Source organism: Gopherus evgoodei, chromosome 1 (assembly GCF_007399415.2).
Source record: "Gopherus evgoodei ecotype Sinaloan lineage chromosome 1, rGopEvg1_v1.p, whole genome shotgun sequence".
NCBI classification, from domain to species: domain Eukaryota; kingdom Metazoa; phylum Chordata; order Testudines; family Testudinidae; genus Gopherus; species Gopherus evgoodei.
In genome coordinates, this window is record NC_044322.1 from 239,831,371 (window position 1) to 239,857,058 (window position 25,688).

A 25,688-nucleotide genomic window follows, 5' to 3' on the forward strand; every position below is an offset into this window, starting at 1 on the left:
CTGAGCATCTTCTGCAATGGGCTGGACCTTGCAAGCACTCAGTACCTTGCAGAAGCAGGCCCACAGTCAATCACTACAAAGGACAGCAGTAGAACCCGAAGTGCCTGCCCCACTTTCTTATTCCAATCACCAGACCATGCTGCCTATACACACAGCTGCCAGGCTGGGGAAATGTCTTTGGAGAGGTGCTGACAGGCCACTTCACCTTCAAGGGTCCCTTGAAATGTGTGTCAGCTACTTATGCTAAACAATCTTTTCCATCTCGTGACACTGAGTACATTTCCCCGACCGGAAGAAGAGCTCACTGTAAGCTTGCGCCTCTCACCAACCAAGAGAAGTTGGTTAAATCAAAAAAATATTACCTCACCCATCTTGTCTCACTAACAGCCTGGGACCAATACAACTATACCACCACTGCATACATATATTTAAAGCTGGCAGATAAACCACACTAGGTTTTATTTACATTGGTAGTTTATAAACTATCATTTCCTCATTGTGATGCCAGAATGCAAAATCTTCCCCCATTGCTGCTAGAAACGTTTTGATCCGTTTTACTCAAGAACTTTCCTTATACCCGTTGCAATACACCTCTGCCCCGATATAACGCGACCCGATATAACACGGGTTCGCGTACAACGTGGTAAAGCTCTGACACGCTGCTCTGACACAGCTGGGGCCGGGGCAAGGAAAGCGGAGCAGGCTGGGGCCGTGTCACTCTGCTTCCAGCAGGTGAGTGGATAGGAGTCGGAGCAGCCAGGTGACAGGGGGGTTGGGTAGAGGGTGGGGTCCTGGGGGTGATTAGGGACAGGGATCCCTGGAGGGGGTGGTCAGGGAACAAGGAGTGGGGGGGAACCAAAGCAAGTTCGATATAATTCGGTCTCACCTATAACGTGGTGAGATTTTTTGTCTCCCGAGGACTGCGTTATATCAAGGTAGAGGTGCATTTTATTTCAGCAATAAGAAAAGATGCAGCCACTAGTATTAAATACCCCACTTAACTAACTATTCTAGAGCATTATCCTCAGAGAAAAATTGTCATTCGCTTTCAATCTACTTCTCTAAAGAGGTCAGTGTCTTGCAACAACAGATTTGTTTTTCTCTCAGGGGGAATACCAATGATGCACTGTGTACACAACCCCAAAAAGTTTCACAATTTATTTTTCATATATGGAGAAAAAGTAGGCTCTGCTTAGACCACAGAGAATAAAGCCTCTCCCTCTAAGAGTAGGTTTTCAAATATTGTGGTGTCAAACTGAAATGACTGAAAGCTCTGACGATATTTCTTTTGAACAAAAACGCACAATTTTTCAAAAAAGGAAGCAGGAAGAATGGATGGCTCAGGGGATTGCTGATGGGATACAGGAGCTTTTCAGCTCTAGGTCACCAATTCAAATCCAACTGAATTATGTAATGATTAAAATGTACAGCCAATGGATTTTTGGGCAATCTTTTAATACGTGAAATGTGTTATTGAGGCCCACTTCTCAATGGACAGATGTCCACCACACCTATAGAAACCACACCTCCACCACATCTGGCATTCACTCCAGAAAGGCAACAGACTGAATGTGCATGGATACTCAACTATTTTATTACCACTGCAGGTGTAGGCAATGTGGGAAATTTGGCATGGCTGCCACCTATGCTGTATCTATCCTGTGGCTAGCGATTCTCACCCTCCATAGATGTCAGTCTGGCACCCTTCATGATTAAGCTCATTATTAGTTTTATGACAGCATCCAGAGGCCATGGCCCCATTGTGCTAGTATCATAACCTAGTCCCAGATTTGGACCTTAGCGTCCAAAATATGGGGGTTAGCATGAAAACCTTCAAGCTTAGTTACCAGCTTGGACCTGGTAAAGCTGCCACCACCCAAAAAATTAGAGTGTTTTGGGGCACTCTGGTCCCCCCAAACCTTTCCTGGGGACCCCAAGACCCAAATCCCTTGAGTCTCACAACAAAGGGAAATAAACCTTTTCCCTTCCCCCCTCCAGGTGTTCCTGGAGAGACACACAGAAGCAAGCTCCGTGAATCTAAATAGAGGGATTCCACCCTCCCCGTTTCCAGCCTTGGAAAACAGAAGTACTAATCTCTCTTTCCCCCTCACCCAGAGGGAATGCAAAGTCAGGCTAGTAAATCTAACACACACACATTTCCCCCTGACTTCTTCCTCCCACCAACTCCCTGGTGAGCACAGACTCAATTCCCTGGAGTTCCCCACTAAAGAAAAACTCCAACAGGTCTTAAAAAGAAAGCTTTATGTAAAAAGAAAGAAAAATACAAAAAAATGGTCTCTCTGTATCAAGGTGACAAATACAAGGTTAATTGCTTAAAAGAAATATGAATAAACAGCCTTATTCAAAAAGAATACAATTCAAAGCACTCCAGCAACTATAGACATGTAAATACAAAAAAACATATAAATCACTATCTGATCTTTTGTACTTACAACTGGGAAACAGAAGATTAGAAAGCAGGAAACAGAAATCCTCTCATAGCCGAGAGAGTACAGGCAGAAGACCCAAGAACAAAGGACTCACACACAAAAAACCCTCCACCCAGATTTGAAAAAGTCTTGTTTCCTGATTGGTCCTCTGGCCAGGTGTTTCAGATTACTTCTTTCCAGGTGTAAGAGACATTAACCCTTAGCTATCTGTTTATGACAGCTAGGAACTGTACAAATCTAACAAAAAGACTGTAAGCTCTTTGGGGCAGGGACTAAGTATAAGACTACAGACAACAGATGGATAAAAACAGACAGGGAGAGCAGGAGGAAACAATGAGACAAAACTGGCCATAAAAGTAAAAAAGGTAAGCCACTGGTATATAACCCTCAGCCCTTCCACAATGAACCAGCAAAGGATTCCAGGTGAACCAGAAATATAACAGTGCAACTATTCAACAACAAAAGCAGCACGTTTCTTTTTATTCCTTCTAAAGAGACTAGTTCAATTGATACTTTTGTTTCCTCTGCCAAAGTTTTCGAAGTGGTGGAAACGCAAGCTGTTCAAACCGAGACACAGTAGCTAACTAGAAAATCATCTACTGGGTACCTACACTGTCTTTCACAGCTATTAAAAATAAAAAAACAAACAAACCCACTTATGCAGACCAATAGCCTCATTTAAAAGCCACCTTGCATAGCCACACCTCTCAAGCGCAGCCACGGGGGAAAGTTATTACATGTGGCTCCTAAATGAAGATGTACTGTATTTATTATTATTAGATCAGGGATCTAATATACCAGGCAAGTTTAACTAAAGAAAAATGTTATTGCTCATTTGGTACGAATTTGGATCATGTGGGAAAAGCCTGAATTTCACTCTCTAATTATGTTTCTACTGTTTAAATTGAATTAATTTAACAAAAATTCCTATTAAGGGTTAGATTTTGATGGATGGACTTTTGCACAGGTGTTTGATGGCAGAACACAAGGAACTTCCCTATCCCTTGCATAAGGACCAGTGACAGCCACAACCCGTGCACTCGGGATTACTCTCTCCGTGCAGTCCTGGGGATGCGCCTCACCTTTATGTGCCAAGTACAACAGATGCAAAGGAATGGAGGAAGCAAGTTGCACCATCCTCAAAAAATTTCCCATTAGCACATCTCCCATCCTCAAGCAGCAGCAATTACAATCTAGCCCTTATAATACTATGACACAATTTATTGTGGCAGACAGCCCTTCAGAGACCGAAATAGCCAAATGCTTTAATGAGAACATCAAACCAAAGCGAAGAGGAACTGGTTTTCAGGGCAGAACTTCCATTTATACAGATGGATCTCAAAGAACTTAAACAAGCTTATACTAAAAAGTTATACCAAGAATCACTTCATCTTGTACATAAATACAGCCACTGAGACCCTGTAGAACTGTTTAGGACAGCAAATGAAAACTACTGCACCCAACTGCAATTAATTTAGGTAAGCAGAATGCATGCATATTACTTGTCAGGACAGTGAGGTTCACACTCCTGTGTTTTTGACAATTGCCACTAAAGCGCTAAAGACAACAAGCTGTCAGTGTAACACCTTTATTACAGTGAGAACCTCTACTTTAGGTCTCCTCCAAAAAACACCACACTGCCAACTTGTCTTCAGCAGGGAGGAAAGTTGTGCTCTACAAGCCCTAACAGATGCAGTGGTTGCAGGGTGAAGATTTAAAGAGGGGAGGTGACTCAGCAGCCTGGAAGAAGGGAGAGATTGTCAGATTGGGCAGCACCAGGGAGCAAGCCACAACTGTGGTTACCTGCAGGAAGGAGATGGAAGGAGCCAAATGAGAGAACAGGATACTGGGTAAAGGCACAGAGAAGTAGAATGGAGCAAGTCCATTGAGAGTTTACAAAAGGAGTCAGCAATTTTGAACTTTGACTACCGCAAAGTTAACTTCATCAGTAGCTATTCTCCTTTTAGCAAAGAAACTAATATTTTTCTTAAAAATATAGTCACCAACATGCAGTATCACGATTTTTTTCCAGGGTCAATTCTCCAAGTCAGCTGGGGATCTGCAAGCTGCTAGACCACCTTCTGTTGAAATCGGTGAGTTAAAATTTACCCCAGATACTACCCTACTGATTGCACAATAGCAATCCCAGTGCATACAGAAGCAATGCAGTTTGTTATAATGTATTTTCCCCTCTTTGCCTGCAGCACAATTTCTCATTCACAGGGTTTTTGTATAACTCCTTTATTTGAGAAAAATGTGCCAGCAAGGAACAGAGGGTTTCCACCACCCCCGCCTTCACAATATAATTATGGCAAGGAAATGCTTAGAAACAAACTATTTTGTTAGTAGTCTGTTTCATGGCTCAACTTCAGGGAATAGGTTTCCAAAGTAGATTTTTTTTTTTTTAAAGTGTACCGTATGAAGCCAGATACGGTGGGTCATTATAAAAGAATGTCACATAAAACTTCACATTTTATGAAGGAAGCCTTGTGGAAAAATGTATTCAATCATTTAAGGTGTACGCCTTGACTTTATTTACAGCAACTCCCTCAAAAAATCCTGCTAAATCCATAGGCTTGACAGGTTTCATTGGTATAACTTGCTTCGCTCAGGGGTGTGAATAAGTTACCCCCTGAGTGACACAAGTTACACGGACCTAAGTGCCGAGGTGGACCGCGCTATGTCGGCGGGACAGCTTCTCCCATCAACTTGGCTACTGCCACCCCGGGAGATAGTTTTATTATGCCAAAAGGAGAGCTCTCTCCCATTGGTCTGGAACATCTTCACAAGATGTGCTACAGCGGCGCAGCTGCATTGCCGCTCTAGCGCTTCTAGTGTAGATTAGCCTTAAAAGTCTGGCCAGGGCAAAGCAAAAGGATTCCTGGGTCTGATCCTACACTCACTCCCACCCACGTACATCAAGGATAACTCCACCGAAGTAAATGGAGTTACATCTGTGTGAAACCAGCATAAGAAATAAACAAGTGAAGTCTGCCTAAATACACTCTGATAGGTCGATAGTCAGACAACTATGCAGGATAGTCACGTCCTCCAGCTCACTCAAACTTTTCACAGATACGGTGATACTAACTGGTATTGAAGTTGCAAGGTGGTATAGTGTTCTGCATTTTGGTTTAGGGAGCCACAGACACTTTACTTCTAACCCCAGCTCTGCCACTCACTCACTCAGCGGGGCTTGGACAAGTCACTCCACTACTCTCTGCCTCAGATTCCCATCAGTCAAAATGAAAGGTTACTTAAAGTGATCATTAGCTCTCCAATGACAGTTACCCCAGAGCAGGACTCCCGGCAGAGGGAAATAACTGTAGTAAATGTGGTGGTTACGGGGAAGCGTTGACTTTAAGAGGGACCATTGTATGAACACATTAAGAACACCTGTATATTATGACAACGAGGTACTGTATCTACACATCACTGCCATATACAGGTGCTCCTAATGGTAGGCACAATGTGGTCCCTGTTAAAGTAATCAAGATCATCCATCATCTCGATGGTACAACATTTTGAAAATGCTGTGCAAACATGCACAAACAGAAAGTGCTACATCAGTGCAAATCATTATTTCTTTCTAAGGCTGGGCCTAAACCATAGACTTTAGATCTGTACCTGAACTTTCCCATGGCTCAGAACTGAGGTTTTCAGTCGTGGCTCAACTCCATTTCCTACCAGATACCCAGGCACAAAACTCTGTCAGCACATGCACATCATTACACCTAAACCTAACAGCTTTACCTGTTTAAAGCCATTTGTCCCCAAAAAAGGAGCGGGCAGTAATTGCAGACCCTAGGAAGCCCAGCAAAATTAGATAAGTAGGTTTGCAAAGTGCAAAATTCCATCTAAGCAGCCAACAGTTGAAGAAAGGTTCCTCTGGAATAGAAACACATGCTTCTGTCCATTGCTAAATAGACTTCTCCTATACAGCAGTGCACTCTTTGTTAATCACCACTGAGGTGTATGGAAGTTTGACTGTTCTATACTAATTGCTAGTGATTGGAGTCACTATCCAAAGGCTGAATTTTTCCTGACAGTCTACATGCTATGATTTAATATTTAAAGATGTCTTCAAATTATAAGCAACAGAGTCACTTCTAACTTCCTTTAGTGCAGTGGATCTCAAACTTTTTTTACTGGTGACTCCCTTCACATATCAAGCCTCTTAGTGCAAACCCTCCTCCCTTATAAATATATAAAAGAAGTGTTGCTAATTTAACACCATTATAAATGCTGGAGACAAAGTGGGATTTGGGGTGGAGGTTGACAGCTCGTGACCCCCATGTAATAACCTTGCAAACCCCTGAGGGGTCCCAACCCCCAGTTTGAGAACCCCTGCCGTACAGGTAGTCAACGTTACTGGGTGGGGATCTGGGTGCAGTTAAAATAAGCTTTGTGAACAACTAAAATTAACACCACATGCGAAGATCAGAAACATATCTGAAGGTTGAATTTAGTACAGTCCATCTTCAGAATCTCTTGAAAGAGTTCAATCTGTTGCTATCACTCTCTTCTGTTCCGAGCCATGATGCCAAGCTTGTACATGTCTAGCTGTAACAAAGTATTCAGTCAGACTTGCAGCAAATTGGGGATCATGGCTTGCATTTTTCCATCTAGCAACTGCATGTCTTGAAGCAAGCTAAATAGCAAAATAAAGCCTATGATTATGTATTATTCAGGAAAAGGATAGAAAGTCTCAGACTAGCTTGACAGCAGATTCCAATAGCACATGCCAATAACTACGTGTTTTCTCCTTTCAAACATACAGGGACCAATTCTCATCTCACTCACACGAGTTTTACATGGGCGTAACTCCACTGAGTAACTCCTGAATTTACACTGTTTTGAACCAGAACTTAATTACTCCTGTAGGATCACATTCTGTCTGTAATGCTGGCATACAACAAATACAGAGAGAAGGTGCTTGTTGAAAGATTTCTCCACCAATTCTGAAGCTCTCCAAAATCCTACAACATGTCAGTCCCAGACCCTCTATGGTGGGAGTTGTGAAAAGGCATTCTGGTGATGAGTTCCAGATGGGCAGTCCAGTCAGCCGCATGCATATGCCTACTGCTTTAGTAATGGAAATCACCCACCCACCAGGGATGTTGTGCTCCCAGCAGGAGCCATTCGTATTAGGGATCTAGGGAGGGGCAACACTGTTGGTCAGAAGATAGGTGTACAATAAGAGGTAACACATATCCATTTTAGAGCCATTTACAAGAGGGTCAGAATTTGGTCCATATTAGAAACTCAGGAAGAGATTCTCTTCCCCATTTTGCTCCCCTTGTGCCTCTCAAATGGCATAAAAGTTGCAGAGACTAGCCACATCCCTGTAACCTGGCAGGAATGTGGCAGAGCCCAGCCATCTTCCCCGTAGCTCCTGCTGCAGGAAACTGCCAGAGTCAGGAAGGAGGTATGGCTGGATATACGCTGCACTCTGGGTACGCTCAGCTGACAAATGATGTCCTGGGGACGATAGCTAGCTGACACAGGTTAGAGTAGTGCATATGCTGCCTGGAGCTGGACACAGGATCAGGGAGCTGTAACTGCTCTATTTTGAGCATATGTGCGTTATCCGGACCCGTATCTTCAAAATCCAAATCCCATACAACAGTATAACTATGAGAGCTGGGAACTGCAGTTCTGGCAAACTACAGTACTTCTTGGGAAACAGACTCAGGCAAAATGCAAGTGATCTGACAGAAAAGAGGCCTCAAATCCGTACTATTTGTCTCACAAATACTCTCCAATAGCCAGTTGATTACATCACTCTATTTTCTATCTAATAAAGGTTAAACTGTATTTTTCCTTATTTTATGATTTCCTTCTAATGAAAGACTTTTCTCATGCCAAGAAAAAGCAAAATGAGACTTATTTGTCCTATAAGATACCGTGGCAAATTCTTCAGCAAAAAGAAATCATTGTTTTCCTAGTCTCTCCTAAAAAGGAAAAGAAAGTGAACAAGGGGTCAAAATTATTAGTATAGGGAACAGAAAACAAAGAAGAAAAGGGCCACTGAAAGAATATATTCCCAGGAGCTTTTTCAAATAATTTAGAGAACACCAAGCACTGCAGATATACTTCCTGTGAGCTATAAATCAGGTAGTTATTTAAAAAAAAAAAAAGAAGTAATTGAATCTGAATGGCTTATTACACCCAGACTCTGCATAAACTGTGAAGTAAAGCAGAGTACTACACTTTGAAATGTATTTTGTTTGAATGCACAGAGACACATCTCATTTGACTGATTATTCCTGCTCCATGAAAAAGGACAGTCAACTGCCACTAATCTGCAAAACAGTTTAAAAATTAAAAAAAAAAAAAGGCAGATGATCAAAATTCTCAATGGAAGTATGATTTAGAATCTCAGTGTCACTGTTTCACAAGCAAGCTGATGGTGGGATTCCACCTTCTTCTCCCAAAGCTGGAGACGGAACCCAGGAGTCTTGATTCCCAACCCCCCTCTCCCTCTAACCCACCAGATCCCATTCCGCATTCAGAGCCAAGGATAGAACCCAGGAGTCCTGACTACCAACCCATGCTCTAACCATCTCCCACCCAGAGCTGGGGACAGAGGCAGATCAAAGTAAAATGGACTGGAATTCAAGATGGGCAAGGAGGGGCAGCGGGAGTAAAAAAAGAGTATTTGTACAGGCAACAAGTAAAAAAGAAAACTCAGTCGATTCTACTACTCTCTCTCTACCTCACACAGCAGTGCTGTCGCAGACTGAATCAAATTTGTTCCAGCATATTCCAGCTATAAAAGAAAATTAACAAATGATACGAGAAGCTATAGCATAATGCATTTTATAATATAAACTACCTAGAGATCACTTAATGCATTACTGAAATGCAACCATTTCTAGAGTGACACACAGCAACTGTTACGTTGTACAACAAAACACTATGATAGATAAGAGAATGATGAAACGTTAAATTGCCATAGGATTTAGATAAAACAGACTAATTTACTGAGGGCTTGGCCTTGCTGCAAAATTGTAACTTGAGCATTGCCCCTAACTTAACTCCCCATCCACACACACTACCGCTGAACTCAAAAGAGTGGCGGTGCTTTTAAATCAAGCTAGTTGGCTTGTCAAGGGCATAGGCTAAAAATAAAGCTCAAGTTAGTGCAACTTGTCAGCTGCTTACACAACCATTCTGCAGCATGGACACAGGCTATTGCCACTTAAGAGCTGCTAGTCCTCCAAAGTCTCCTCATAGTTCCCCCCACGTGCCCAGAAAGGATAGATAAATTCTCCCACAATATCCTGCAAAAGGAGGCATAGAGCAGCTCATCTTACTGCAGCACTAAAAATCACAGGATATGGCCCCAACGGCCTTAGCACTATGCATGAGTGAGTGCAGGGCCAGTGTGGAACTAGCGACTCAAGTGTTATATCACAGTGTGGCCTCTCTCAGGAGAGCTAGGCTAATGCAAGAGGAGAAACAAGTGTAGAAAACTCAAATTAACTCTGAAGTGAAGACATATGCTGAGCTGGAATTTAGCCAGGAAACGTGGGTAATAACCCTACTCTTGTTAAAAGCACTGTGGGATTTTTAATGATTACAAGTGGCTAAGACCTCAGATTTCACTCATCTGAAAGGCAGTCTATCAAATCTGGCAAGTATCAAGTCATTTTTTTCATTATTGCCTTGTCTGATAGTTTTCCATTTTTCATAAATATTAGGACACTGGTGGATTAAGCCATGGAAATATGACAGTTTATCCTTTCTTTTTAAACCAAAATATAGAAATAAAAATTTTTAGGGCTGTCAATTGCAGTTAACTCAAGCAATTAGGACAAAACAAAATTAACTCGATTAAAAAATTAAACAGGCTTGAGTACTCCCTTCTCTGCAAGCTCATACGAATGAAGTTGAAGGAAGACTTCAAGAGAAATTTCAAACCAAAAAGCTCCTAAAGGCTGCTGAAGATCATAAAAGTCTCAAAAAATGCAAACAGGAACTGGCATTGTACAGGTTATCATTATTGGTTTTGAAGAACAGGGACAGAGAATCAGTAACCAATCGAACAGAGATGGAAGCAATCTCCATGGATTTCTATACCCAGCTGTTTGCATCCCGTATAGACATCCCAATACCATCACTTCAACAAACGGATGAATGCATATTCCTGGTTCTCATTAGCGAAGTCCGCAATGCAGTCCATCAAATGAAAGAGGGGAAGGCTCCAGGTAAAGATGATCTGAACGCAGAAGTGCTTAAAGCAGGCGGCCAGGAACTTTGGAAAGCTCTCATCCAAAGGTTCAGCCAATACCTGGAAATCCAGAAGATACTGTCCAGTTGAAAAGAGTCCAATACCATCCTGTTGCATAAGAAAGGCGATCAAGAAAATCTAAGTAACTATCGCTCCATCTATAAATTGTTCACTAAAATAACAACAAGTCGACAACCGTGAAACCTGGATGAACAGCAACCTAGAGAGCAGGCCAGCTTTCGAAGGAATTATAGCACGATAAACCACCTCTTCACTCTAAACCAACTACTAGAACGTTCAAGGGAATATAAGTTCCCTTTGTACATTGCCTTCGTGGACTACGAGAAGGTGTTCGACAGTGTAGAGACTAATGCCATTCTTGAAGTTCTTTCAGAACAGGGCATCAGCGCGAAATATATCACATTACTAAAGGAAGTGAACTCTGGCTGCAGCACGGACATATCGCTGTTTGATACTCCCCCTGAATCTCCATCGAGAAAGGTGTGAAACAAGGAGATACAATTTCACCAAAATTATTCATAACCTGTCTTGAATTGGTTTTTTGATGAGCAGAATTGAAAGATGGGATTAATATCAACGGCGAGCGCCTAAACCATCTCAGGTTTGCAGATGATATAGTGCTGATAGCCGAAAATACAGCCCAGCTTGAGAGAATACTTAAAGAACTGAACATGAAAAGTAGTCAAGTCTGATTAAAAATGAATCAGTTGAAGACGAAATACATGATATCAGATGTTCTGCCAAGAACCCAAATAACTCTTGGAGGAGAACAGATCCAAGAGGTTGATAAATATGTTTATTTGGGCCAGGAAGTCAACATGCGCCACGATCAGAAAGGCAAACTGTCGAGCAGAAAAAAAGCCGGATGGTGCGCATTCAATGACCTCAAGGACATCCTCCAAGGAAAAATCAGCAAAACAACTTGTGCAAATCTTTTCAACTCGACCATGCTTCCAGCGATGTTATATAGCAGCGAAACCTGATTGCTGACAAAGACTGAAGAATATCAACTGTCTGTCACACAGAGGGCAATGGAACAAACATTTTTGGGCATTTCGTTCCGCGATCACATCCCCAACGAAATAATTAGGCAGCAGTCTGGAGTGTGAGATGTTGTTGAAAGCAGGCTCAGCAAAATGCGGTGGGTGGGACATGTGGCCCGACTCAGTGACAACAGATGGACTGCAGCTATATCCGAGTGGTATCCGCGAGAACAGAAATGGCCACGAGGTCAGCCTCCAAAGAGGTGAGGTGATTTTCTAACAAGGAGATATGGATAAGCATGGCGAAAGATGGCCAGAGGGAGAGAAAATTGGAAGACGTGTTGTGATCGGCTCAGTCTCAACTGATGAAGGACCAACAGTTTATGCACAGTCTATGCTATGCAAAAAATTAATCATGATTAATTGTAGTTTTAAATCGCTGTTAGACAATAGAATACCAATTAAAATTTATTATAAATATTTAGATGTTTTGCTACATTTGCAAATATGACTTCAGTTACAACTCAGAACAAAGTATTGAGTGCTCATTTTATTATTTTTTATTACAAATATTTGCACTGTAGAAAAGAAAAGAAATAGTACTTTTCAATTTACCTCATACAAGTTCTTAAAGCAATCTCTTTATCATAAAAGTGCAACTAACAAATGTAGAATTATTTTTTTTATATAACTGCACTCAAAAAAACAAAACAATGCAAAACCTTAGAGCCTACAAGTCCGCTCAGTCCTACTTCTTGTTCAGCCAATCGCTAAGAGAAACAAGTTTGTTTACATTTACGGGAGATAACACTGCCCTGCTTCTTATTTACAATGTCACATGAATGTGAGAACAGGCATTCGCATGGCATTGTTGTAGCCAGCATTGCAAGGGATTTACGTGCCACATATGCTAAACATTCTTATGCCCCTTCATGCTTCGACTTGTAGATTGCACTGTCTTATCTTTTTTTTACAGTGCAAATATTTGTAATAAAAAAAATAATTAAATGAGTACTCTATGCTTTGTATTCTTGGAGGTGGGAGGGGGGGGTCAAGGGGATAAAGACCTAGGATACAAGCATGCCAACTATGATCTAAAAACCCTAGGCCTCATCCTACAACATAGTCCATAACGGCAGCCCCCTTTACCGGCACAGAACCCCAGTAATGATTTCAGCAGCACTCCAGTTGGATGTAGGACCCGAGCCTTAGACTGAAAGACAGTGAAAAGACCAAATGATGGACAGTGACAAAACAAGCAGAAAGGAACAGCATGTTTTATTTCATTTTTTTTTAAATTTCATATATGGTAGCAATCTACATGGAACAAGTTGCAGGAGAGAAGAGTTTGAAGTTTACACCAGGAAGTCAGTCTCTGTGCACATGGCTAGGATGCTAAATGCAGTATCTCTGAAATAGCTCTCTATGGAAAATCAGGTTAGATTTACAAGTATAGAGTCTTCTTCTGTTGTTACCCAGCATACAGTACATTAGACACTGTCTTTAATTTTGGAGAAGAGAAGAACTGAAACAATTTTATTTAAGAAAACCAAACTCTGATTCAGCTAAGAACATGCTCGTTATGTTTCAGCCAGGACAAATTTTTGTGCTCACCCTATATTCAATAAACGTTAAATTAAAAAATATCGCAGACTCAGTTCAAGCCCTGGTTATACAGCTTCCCCCCGGGTTTTGCTGGGCGGGAGATGGGGGAAACAACCAACCTAGCAGCAACATAAGTTAACACAGGTCCCAATCTGGAATATCTGAAATGCTATAGGCACCAAGCCAATGATGTACAGTTGAAGGGGGACAGTCTCCTTGGAAAAGTTTCAGAACAACTAAAATTGGTATATTCTTCTGTACCTTTCAGGCACATCATCTCATCTGGCCTTATAAAACATCAGATTTATGTATTCACTTGGGCTCTCGACTCCCACTGGATTCATACGAGGGCATACGCAGAATGCAGTAAATCAACATACATTGACAGAAATGGGGACATGGGATTAATTCATCTAAACTGAGGGACTATTCTGTGTAAATGCTGCACTTTACAGATTGATGTTGGGAGACATGGGCCTGCTCTTCTTCCCATTGAGGGGACCTCCATGTTGCATATGTGATAGCATAAACCTCCCCAGTGCTCTACTGACAGGAGTTAACACCCCTGCCCAAACCGCTTATAATCAAAGGTTCTGCAAGCTGACTTCAGTGGGGCTCCACCTGAATGTAATAAACTTGCAGGATTGGGATCTAAATGAAGATATGGCATTGTATAGTAAACTGTGGGGGTAGAGGCAAGGGAAGACAAGGGTGACAACAAGAAGATGATGTGGTTGCTTTGGTTAATAATTCACATGGGCTGAGTTATGGCTTTATAAAGGGTTATTAACATTAGGCTAATAGCATAAATGTGTTTTGTCTGAAAGATTTGGCTACAAGCACCACAGTGCCCCATTACACATTTTTTGGGTAATGATTTAGTACAGGCTCAGAGGGCAAAGTGCCACCTAGGGACTTGCTACCACCACTTCCTGTAGCATCGAGATGGGAAACCTTCAATCAATACCTCATTATTGGCCAGGCCTAACCCTGCCCACTGTGAGATCCCAGCACTGGGACAGAATTGCCTATGTCTGAGCTCACAGTGCAGGTTGTGTCTCCCTGACGCTTGGGTTGGTTTATATTTTTATACTGGCCCCAACATGCATTAGATTGGCCATGAGGCCGCTCTAACTTGCGCCACAGGTGAGTCGTTACCATGTGGAAGGTTCTGCTCTGCCACGTTAACCTTTTCCCCTTCCCCTAATGCTGGTGGGAGAGATGGAGACAGCTGGCACAGGAGCCAGCTTCGCCAGCCTTACACCATCTGAGTGTTCCCCTCCCTCTGCCAGGTGAATTCTCTACTGGCCCCTTACAGCCAGAATCTGGCCCTTTGGCTCCCCCTGAGCATCTTCTCCAGGACCCACCCATTTTTATGGTTTTCACAGTTCCTCCTCATGCTCTAATACTGTAGTGCATGTGGAGGAACATGAGTTTCCAAAAAGCCAGCTGTGTATCCTGTGGCAAATGTGGGTTATTTCTAACCAATAAGAGTTTCAACCAAGCCTGCACTTGCAACCCTACTTCACTTCCCCTCCCAGCCCCCACTTTAGAGTTGGCTTGAGCCTCTAAATTCAGATCAGAGTTGAACCTCCTAGGCACCAGAAAAGGGAGTGTTCATATGCAGGGCTTTTATTCAGGCCAATCTTTTGTTTAGTTGCCTTAGAGAGAAGGATTATGGATACAAATGAAGTAGGGTGTTGCTTTTTTATTTTTTTTTAAACTAGAGTAGTTGAAGTAAAGTAGTTCACCTAATCTCTTTACTCATAACGCCTACACAATCAACTATGTGCTGGCTTGTCTCAAAACTTCATAAAGGCCAATCACATTTGGCCAACTTTTGGAAAAGAAAAGAACTCACTTTTCCTTGTTTTTCACATACTTTAAGCTATGCAACATGGTAAATGTGTGCTAGGAAGCTGGATCTACCATGCAATAAATAATGAAAATTGGACTTAACCTGACACGTGGTTATCCATCAGTTCTGCTAGAAACTTGGAGAACCTCTCCCTGTCTTTTTACTTGACTGTTTAATGTTTACACAGTGCTGTTAGCATGTATGGGGCTTTAGATATACAAACACAAGGCCTCTGCTCCAGAGAGTTTACAGTCTAAACCAAACAGTTACACAAAAAGGGCCACAACATAAATTGTTTGGGATGGGTTGTATATTTGTCTTCTTAATTCAGAGTTTGACTTAAAAAAACCCACCACTTTATATTTGTATTATAAAGAGACTGAGATTAAGGAGTAGGCAGTAAATCACGTTACAATGCACTACTGGAAGGCGTTCAGATACTATAGTGACGAGCACAGGCTAAGAACCTTCACAGGATAGAATATGCATACAAGCAGGGATGGATGGCAAAGAGGAGGCAACTAATCAGATTTTTGAAGGGATGTAATAGGGTGACCAGTTGTCCTGATTTTATAAGGACAATCCCAATTTGTGGGTCTTTTTCTTATATAGGCTCCCACCCCCATCCTGAGTTTTCACATTTGCTGTCTGGTCACCCTAGGATGTAAAGAATGTAAGAGACTATCCCAGACGTAGGGAATGGTTTGGGGAGGAGGGCAGAAGTGTCACAATGTGAGTGGGAAAAAAGACTACGGGTTTGATAAACTAGGTGAAGTTGGCTAAGAGTGGTAGGAAACTAGGGCAGAGATGTAGACAGGAGTGTCACTGTGCAACAGATCTGAACGTCATGAAAATGAAACAGAAAGCCAAGGAAGGGTTTCTGTGGGGGTGGGTAACAATCAGAATGGTAGGCAAGGAATATGGGAGAGCATTTTAGCTGGAGCGTACTGACCGGACTGGAATGGGGAGAGGCATGCAGAGGAGAGAGGACCAGATTACAGCAATGCAGGCACAAGACAACAAGAGTGTGGAGCAGAGCTTTGGTATTAAGAGGAGAGAGGAACAGGAGGAACTGGATTTCAAACTGCAGTTCTGTAATTCACCAGTCTCACTGTTACGGGATAGCTAGTAATTTTTCCAAGGTCAAATTCCTCTCCTACAAGTCTAGTAATCACCAGACTTTAGGTTATTTCTTAAAATTACAAATTTGCCACATGCACAATACTGAGCAATGACTTACAACTGTGCATCATCATATGCATATTTCAAGAAAACACTCATTTATTTAAAAGATATATAAATAGTGCCTGTGTACAAGCTCCAGGTGCCCTGACAACTACACTTACGATCAATTAAAATATCCCCCAGCAGCCCAACATAACAGAATAATCAGAAAACCAACCAGCAAACAGCAGCTAACTCCACCCAACACCCCAAGCTCCCAGCTCACATCAGAAGCCCTACTACGTGGCTTTTGCAGTGTGCCCTAAAAATTAATAAATGTGGGCTATTTCAGACTAGATGTATTAAATGGTGACATCATTGGCTCTATCACCACAAATGTGTATGGTGTTTCAGACAAAGAAGATAGCGAGTGAAATCCAGGCCCTACTGAAATCAATAGCAAAACGTCCATCAGCTTTGAGCAGGCCAGAATTTCAACCTTCATTCAGTTCCTGAAGAGCTTACACCTTATCAACAACCTACGATTTCAGTGGGCCACTTTTGGAACAAGACACTCCTCAGTGCGACTAAAGCCAGAAGTTCAAACGTGACGTTCAGAAGAAAAAAAGAGCAGGGTATCAGGACATTCCAGATCTCTTTCCAGTTTTTTAACTGTTAAAGAACAAATCCTGCAGCTATTACTCAGGCAACAGCCCCATGTTAACCCTAAGTGCATGTTCTACACCAACTGCATTAGTAAGGTATAAGATACAATCACGGAGGAAATGAACCTCCATCTACTAGCTAAGAAGATAAAATAGAAAACCCAGATCTTACCCACTGGTGGTCACTGAAAGATAACATGGCACATTTTGGGAGAACAGGGATTTTAACTGCACCATCACAGCAAAATTCCGGTATCGGTATATAGATAGTGAGCACCTAACATTTACCACCACGTGCCACATTTCTCCCAATAGGCAGCTGCACAGAAGTGTTTCCTTTATAGAAAAGATTGAGGCATTTTGGGATCTTTCTTAATGAAAAGCATTCTTATAAATTGAAGCTTACTATTCTCCCTCCTCCAGGGGTGGGTGGGTGTGTGTGTGTGAGAATAAAAACTCAGAGTAAGTCTACCTTAAACAAAAGATTTTCAAGCCTTTATGTCCTCCAACTTTGCTTTTAAATACACAGATGTACCACCACAGATAGGTACACTAATGACCATATCAACTGGGATGAATATAATATCCAAAGAAAATGTTATGTGCTTATTTTAGTATATTATTAAACTATGTGATAAAGTTTATTGGGAAGCACAATGAAGCCTACGAATGCCCTTTCAGAAACATAAGCAATAGTTCTCACGGTTTGCATTTACACAAACCGAACAATAAGATAGTCTCCTCTACGTATTCGGTTACAACTATGCAATCCCAGTGTGGTGAATGGAATAACATTGGTACAAATGGGGCCCACATGTTCAGCCTATATACACACACTGTACTGTATTTCACTGAGAGCAAGATGACCTTTCAGAGCAATGCAAAACAGTTGGACAAAATTCTAAATACAGCCTTGTAACTGAAACAATCAGGGCCAGAGATTTATTTTGGAGTATTTATCAAACGTGCCCATCGCGGTCTATTGCTTGCTACACTTCTGCAATAATTTCATCACAAATTAAGGCAAATACATTAGCATCAGTGTGAGGTTTCAGACTAGGAATAATTTACTTTCATCTCACTCATTGCAGTTTTGAGGGACTAACTCAAATTAGACATGATGCACAAGTTAAACAGTACTAAAGATCACATGCTGGGAACTGTTCAAACAGGAATAATTCAATCAGTTTGCCATAAAATTAACTGGCACTCGGTTATGTGCACTGCAAGGTATAATGAAGGGCTTTAAGATCTTTTCAGCCCTTGACTGAAATATGAGCATTACCAGATTGATAATCCTGGTTTAGTCTAACAGGAGTAGTTCATCTACCAAGAATTGAGAGCCATTATTTGCAATGATCTCTTTTTTTTCTTTTTTGCACTACAGAATTTAAGAGAGGTTACTACAATAAGCAAACATGTTTCATTGCACAAACTTGCAAGAATTGCTTAACTAATGCAAATAATTTCAATTATGTCCTGAAGGAATGTAAGGGATAATTGTGTGGTACCATCTCTTCCATAGATATTTCACAAGAATTTTTCATATCACTGTGAAGCCAGTTTTGTTTTTCATTCCTGCTGTCATAACTACCCAGAGCGAGTGGGTTTATTTGTAAAATTCTTAGGAAGAGGGGGAATAGAAGGAGAACATTTAAACCCCAAAAGGTCTCAAAGATGTGGGCTGAAAAGGGTTGGATCTGTAACCATGGGTGTTCCATGCTAGCAACTCAACCTGCTACTAGCATGGAGCTGCCATATAAATGCAATAAAGCTGTTAGCACAGGCAGCTTCCAGCTCTTCCTCTGTCTCCAACAAGCCTTGTATATTGCCCCCCTAAGCCCTGCCTCTACACAACACAGAAGGGGATAGCCTCCAACCTGTGTCCAAAATAAAATATCTAGCTGCCAGTTCCAGACAGGGCTGTGGCGCACACCTTGTCCAGGAGGAGAGGGTCTCTGTGGTCATGCAGTACAGCCGTCAGCCACGCTAGTAGCCGTAGTGCTGGTCTGACGAGTGGTGCTCTGGATTCCTGCAGGGGCTCTGTTATAGCAGCATTGCTTGTACTAGTGTGGAACTCCAGTTGTTACTGTCACTTTCAACAGACATAGCAATGGCAGTGCAAACTACAGAAGAGGGAAAGCATTCAATAGATGGCAAGTTATAGACTATGTAGAACCAAGTCACTAGGGGAAATTCCATGATTGCCACTACAAATAAGCTACCGCTTAGAGCCAACAGCTGCCCAGGAACTGGCAGGGATGCCTCTGAATGGTTAAGTTTGAAATCTTATCTAGAATAGCAACAAGTTCACAGACCTTGGCATAGCAGGTAAGAAGATTCCTCCTTAAGTTGTTTCTACTTTCCCCATGCGTTACAGCCTAGTGATGGATTATCAGCTCAGCTGAGCCACTCTGCCCTTAACCCTCATTTCTAACAACTGAACTATCGTTCCTTTTATAAGCTGTACAGCAATCTGACCTTCAGTTATCAATTTTGATCATGCTGTCTGAAGTCACCCTAGGAGAACGCTGGCATCCCTTCTATCATATGGACACCTCAGCCTCAGCTTTAGTACAGAAGGGTCTCTTTCTACCTTGTGTTATGACCAACCAGCACGACAAGCAATTATAAGACTTTTCCCCACGTATACGTCCTTACTCTCTGCCATGTGGATAAAGCCATGCAAAAATTAGGGATTCAGATCTCATTCTAAAAATATAGTGAAATCTAGTAAGAGGGGTTTTTTTACCTTATATTAAAAAAAAAAAATTCTCTCACTTACCAAAATATTTTTAAAAATTTATTTCAGAATTAATCAATCACAGCAATAGAGCAAAACCCACAGAATTATCTCTGTGGAACAACTCACTAAAACAAGCAGGAAGTTTACTTGCATCACCCTTAGAACAACATCATTTGGGTTTTTTATCTCTGTGTTGCATGAACAATCTGAAGTAAAGCCAGCCCTGCAACTGACAAAGCAATGTAGAACAAGAAACTAATTATTATTGCAGTGACATCTTCACTATTAAGGTTAAACTCACTTATACTGCAATTTTTAAGTAACAGAAAGAACCCTGAAGGGGGCAGGGTGGATGTATCCTCAATGTTACTTTCTTTGCTTCCACTGGGGCAATGAGACGTAGGAGGGAACAAAAGGGAGAAATGGATCAATTAGTTTTAAGCTCCCCCAGAAAGTTGCCTAGGCTTGGTCTACACTTCAGAGTTACAGCAGCATAGCTATGTCTATCATGTGTGTGAAACCTCCATCCCTCCCCCACCCCCACCCCCCGACCAACACAACTATGCTGACATAACCCTCAGAGCTCCTGCCAACTAGGGATGAAGAAGGTTAAATGGTTAACTGGTAAGCATTAGGCTTACCATTAATCGGACCGTAACCATTTACCCCAGCGGTTGGCCACACTGGGCCTTAGAGGGCAGGCGGGACCCCAGGCCTGCAGCCCCAGAGGGACCGCAGCCCCAGTGGGACCCCAACCCCGGCTGGCCCAGTGGGACCTCAGCCCCTGCGAACCCACACCAGGTGCTGGAGCGACCTTGGTTAACGGTTAACCAGTTAAATAATATAATTTTATTTAACCTATTAACTTTAACAGATATTTACATCCCTACTGTCAACATAACTTTCATCATTGGGGAAAGTGGTGTTCTTGTACCAAAAGAAAAACCCCTTCCTTCGGCGTACATCTACATACTCTTAGCATGGCATTATCACCTTTGGGCTTTTTTATGCTGTGATGAATTAGATCTAGTGGGAGTGTACACTGTAGTGTAGATAGGACACTGATGATTTTACCAGTATCAAGAGCAAACTTAGATGACAGTGTCAAAGTGCCAAAACTACAGCTTTCCCTATTATTATAACCAGCCCATACCGAACCCTAGAAGATGCTTTCAGCTAGAAGCTATGGATTTATGTATGTGGTTGCCAACAGGGCGCAGACCAAAAGAAAGTAACCGTTGCCAGAAAGATGGTGGGTAGCAACATATGTCCTCCTCCACTTGTGTGATCACCTGGAGAATTCTCTCTGCCTTTACCCCATAGCAAATGCCTGCATCAGCCCTGGACACAGTAAGAAAAATTGTACGACTGAAGCACATCTACTGAAATAATTAAAAGAGAATGTTGGAAACCTATCTACATGAGTTCAGCAAGGAAATATTTCCAAACCTTTCTTTAAATAAATAAGGTGCTATGACAGGTTAAAGGAACCTCAGTTGGGTGCGACACAAATACCACAGGCTTTGGAAATCCAACTGACAGGCTTTTCAGGGCCCTGTCAAAATGAAAACTTTCCACAGAGATTTAAATTAAGAATTCAAAAAGTTTCCTTTGTCCTAATTTTAAAATGGAATTCATCAAAAGGATGGTTTTTTGCAGGCAGGCAGACTAAAGTCCAGCAGAACAGGGCTTTCCCAGCTAGCATTTCCTTCTTCCTGCATGGCAGGACTAACTCCTATGGCTGCTAACCCAGGCTTCTCAATGCACCTACCTCTTACTGAGCCATATCATGCCCTGACTTATGTTCTGTACAAACAGGATAGAAATAGAGGAAATTGCCAGGGTATCCCAGTTACCCAATTCTGTTCTACTTTATTTTTATACCCCACCCATCACCATTGCATTTGGAGCGCCTAACACACCCCAGTTATCTACAATGGACAGGTTCCCTGAAAAATACCTGGTGGTTGTTGGTGGATTCTTTAAAATCTGCTCAAGAGAGTGTCTAGTGGTTAGGGTAGTAATCTGAGATTCAGAAGATTCAGAGTCAAAAAATCCAAGACACGAGAGGCATTTATGAACATACATAATGAGGAAATCACATTAATTAATGCTCATCCAGTCCATCTCCCTTCAGCATCCCTTATGAAAAAGTCCTTTGAAATGTAATAGTGAATAACCACTGTTCCACAGAACATTTAATACCAGCCTACAGGATTCTCCAGCAGAAATGGATTCTCTGTTGAACTATAGGTTGTTAGAATAATTTCTATAGAAGTCCAGTAGCATGTCTCTCAGCAGCAGGAAGTCTTTCCTGAGATGCAATCTAAGCAGCAAAGGCTCTCCAGGGAAAGCATTAATTACAATTATTAGAATCCTGTTTTGAATCATAACACATTATCTTAATTTGGCCCTACAGACAACTTTACCTGTCAATGTTACTTACTCATTTTCAGAAGTCTTCTGCCTCCAGTGAACCTACATTTTCTTTTTCTTAATCTTATTGCATATTATTACAAACTCCCCTTGGTCTGGGCCATCTTAAACAACTGATCTGCGCTAACGCTCACCCCCTTTCAAATCCCTGTAGAAGAGTGATATTTCTGCCTGATCCTTAGGCACTCTTTAGCCAAGATAAACTCACATTTACAAGAGACAGACCTGAGTTGTATAACTCTGATCTGAACATTTTCAAACTTTGGGGAAATGCACCTCCAGACTCTGTGGGTGATTCTGATCCTTTAAAAAAAGACTGACTCAAAAGCCCTGATCACCTCTAAACTTTAGGAAAATTCAACTCATGATGCAAACTGCAGCTTTTCAAGAAACTGACCATTTCCTTATAATTGGCGTACGTTATGACAGACAAAAGTAAAGACATTTGGAGGAAGCAGCAGTCCAGTGGGGTAAGCCACAGGACTGAGAGCCAAGACACTTGGGCTCTATTTCCTGTTCTGTTACTGATCCTGTGTGTGATCACCTCTCTTTGCAGCTGTTTCCTCTCTCACCCATTGTCCACTTTGTCTATTTAGATAGTACACTCTTTGAGGTATGAGCTGTGTGTTTGTACAGTGTCCAAAAGTTGGCTTATAGGTTCCACTGTAATACAAAGAAGAAACAAAGGGCCAAATCATCCCTGGGGATAAATACACTTAATTCCCACTGACTTCAACTGGACCTGCATACACCAGCCATGAGATTTGGCTCTGAGGGTTCTGCAGCCTTCATAAGTGCAACGGGGGAGAATTGTTCCAGTTTTCTTGATTCGTGCCACTGAATTGATTTATTTGGCAGGAAGCAAAGTGTATAGCACAATTAATTAAGGAGGCAGAGTCAGCATTATCTCTGAATGGAGGTACTCTGACTGAACTCACCTAATACTAGCACTGTTTTCAGTTAAAACCATTCAGTCCAAGAACAGTTGAATCATGTAACTGATATAGGATTAGAATTCAGATGACTTTGCATGCTACAGAGAACACATGGGCAGCTATTTGTAAAGCTGTCAGAGACTCAGCAGAGCGTCACCTTATCCGCTAGTACCAAAACACCACCCTGTTAATTTGGTAAATGCACGTGTTCTTAATTGTATCCGTCTGTCAGTCAGACAAGGCACTATATGGTAGGGACTTGAAAATAAGAGTTGGTGTTTGGGTTTTTTGGTACAGTAATTAAAAAAAATCATCTTGCTATTTTGCAGGTCTCCAGCTTAATCACATTTAGTAGTTTCAATTCCCCTTTCACAAACATTAAAGTGTTTGATAAGCTTTTGGTAACAAGAACTCGGATTCTATTTTTACATTTGAAATGGAAGTTCTACATTTTCCAGTGGCAGTTACCTACAAATTGACTAGTCAACAAGACACTTATGACCAATCATTAAACAAGTACAAAGTTAGCCAAAATAAAATCCCCCTAAAGCCCATCATCCATTTTAAGGCCCCAACTTTTCCATCCCTCTGTTACTTTAATCACTTCTCTCATGAAAAACAGTCAAATAAAACTGCTCTTTCAAACCAGTCTCATATGGTGCCTTAAAAGCCTTTGAAAATAACTACTTGTCATAAATAAATATGTTTTAAAACAAACTTCAAGTCCTATAATTAGATTCCCATCTATGTATGTCCTATGATAAAGGAATTCAGGTACTGCAGTAGGTGGTTCACAAGTCTGAACCTTACTCTCCCCAATAAGATTTATAAGCAAACAATGAAGAGGGACAAGCATACACCTACATAGACAGATCAGCATACGACTTCCCATCAGAAGGTTCAGTAAAGTCAGTGGGACTGTTCCCATAAGAACACTCATGTAAGGGCTGAAGTACGATGACCAGTGTCTGAGTGTCAATGTTAATGTACCCAGCCATGCAATCTGCTGTACAAAGACAACATCGAGATTAAAAAAAAACAAACCCAGCACTGGCCTCAGGAACTCTTTAGTTAGCTCTAGTTCTGACTCCAATGCCTTGGCTCGAGAAGCACTGCTTTGTGGTCTGAACAGAGGACTGGGAGTCAGGAAGTCCTGAGTTTAATACAAGTTGTGAAGCTGATTTCCTCTCTGGTCTTGGACAAGTCAATCAAACTTCCTGCCTAACTCTCCCCATGTGATGAATGGGGATGATATTTATCTACATCCCAAGGATGACTGTGTGGATTAACATTTGCGTTTTGAAGATGTAAAAGTGCTACACATGCATTATTACTACTACTAGAACATATTTCTTATCAACAACACTTTGTAATATTAAAACATTTTAAAAATATAAACGGTCTCTCCACCATTTATGCAGTTAGCTCAAAAAAGTTCTAAGTAGAAACTTAAATCTATATTTAGGCTCTTAAATGAGCTGCTTTCCCAGTTAAAAGCTGTGGCTGTGTCTTTAGTTGGACTTCACTTTTTACATTTGGATGGGATACAGAAAATGAAACTACAATGGATCTACATGTAGAGCTATTGTCACTGTCTGATTCCCAGGACTTAACATGTTTTGTAATTGTATTTGGGGTTCACAAACACAAGAGGAAGTTTTAAACATCACATTTGTGCTGCAACTGAAAACCACAAATATTTGTATTCACACACACTCATGTCTCAGGCCCTAAATTAAAGGGACTAACATAAACCATAGAACACACAACCCCCTACTGTATGTTCCTCTCCATTCTACAGTGCAGCAGAGAGAAAATTGTAGGAATGTCTTGAAAATGTTGTGGGTAGTTGTACAACAGAAGAGAATGTTCCACTGTCTGTATAGATAACACTTTCTGTGCACTTGAGGGGACTTTTCATAGGCTATGTCTACACTACGGGATAATTTCGAATTAACATAAACCAGTTTTATAAAACAGATATTATAAGGTCAATTGCACGCGGCCACACTAGGCACATTAATTCGGCGGTGTGCGTCCATGGTCCGAGGCTAGCGTCAATTTCCGGAGTATTGCACTGTAGGTAGCTATTCCGTAGCTATCCCATAGTTCCCGTAGTCTCCCTCGCTCCTTGGAATTCTGGGTTGAGAACCCAGTGCCTGATGGGGCAAAAATCATTGTCGCGGGTGGTTCTGGGTACAGCCTCACCCCTCCCTTCAGGAAAGCAGCAAACAACCATTTCGCGCCTTTTTTCCTGGGTGAACTGAGCAAACGCCATAGCACAGCAAGCATGGACCCTGCTCAGATCAATAGCGCAATCGTGGACATTGTAAACACCTCGCGCATTCTCGCCTTGTCTATGGTGAACCATGAACTGCAAAGGCAGGCGAGGAGGAGGCAGCTACGGCAGCGCAGCGACGAGAGTGATGAGGATGTGGACAATGAATTCTCCCTAACCACGGGCCCCTGCTCTTTGGAGCTCCTGCTGGTAATGGGGGAGGTTCTACCCATTGAAAGCTGATTTTGGGCCCGGGAAACAAGCACAGACTGGTGGGACCGCATAGTTTTGCAGGTGTGGGATGATTCACA

The 25,688-nt window shown here is 41.8% G+C and overlaps 1 protein-coding gene across 12 annotated transcripts in view; it reads right to left on the minus strand.

Annotated features, from left to right (window-relative positions):
• PPFIBP1 (PPFIA binding protein 1) overlaps positions 1-25,688 on the minus strand; it is a 187,336-nt gene that overhangs the window by 149,286 nt on the left and 12,362 nt on the right. The gene's annotated exons all lie outside the window — the stretch shown is intronic.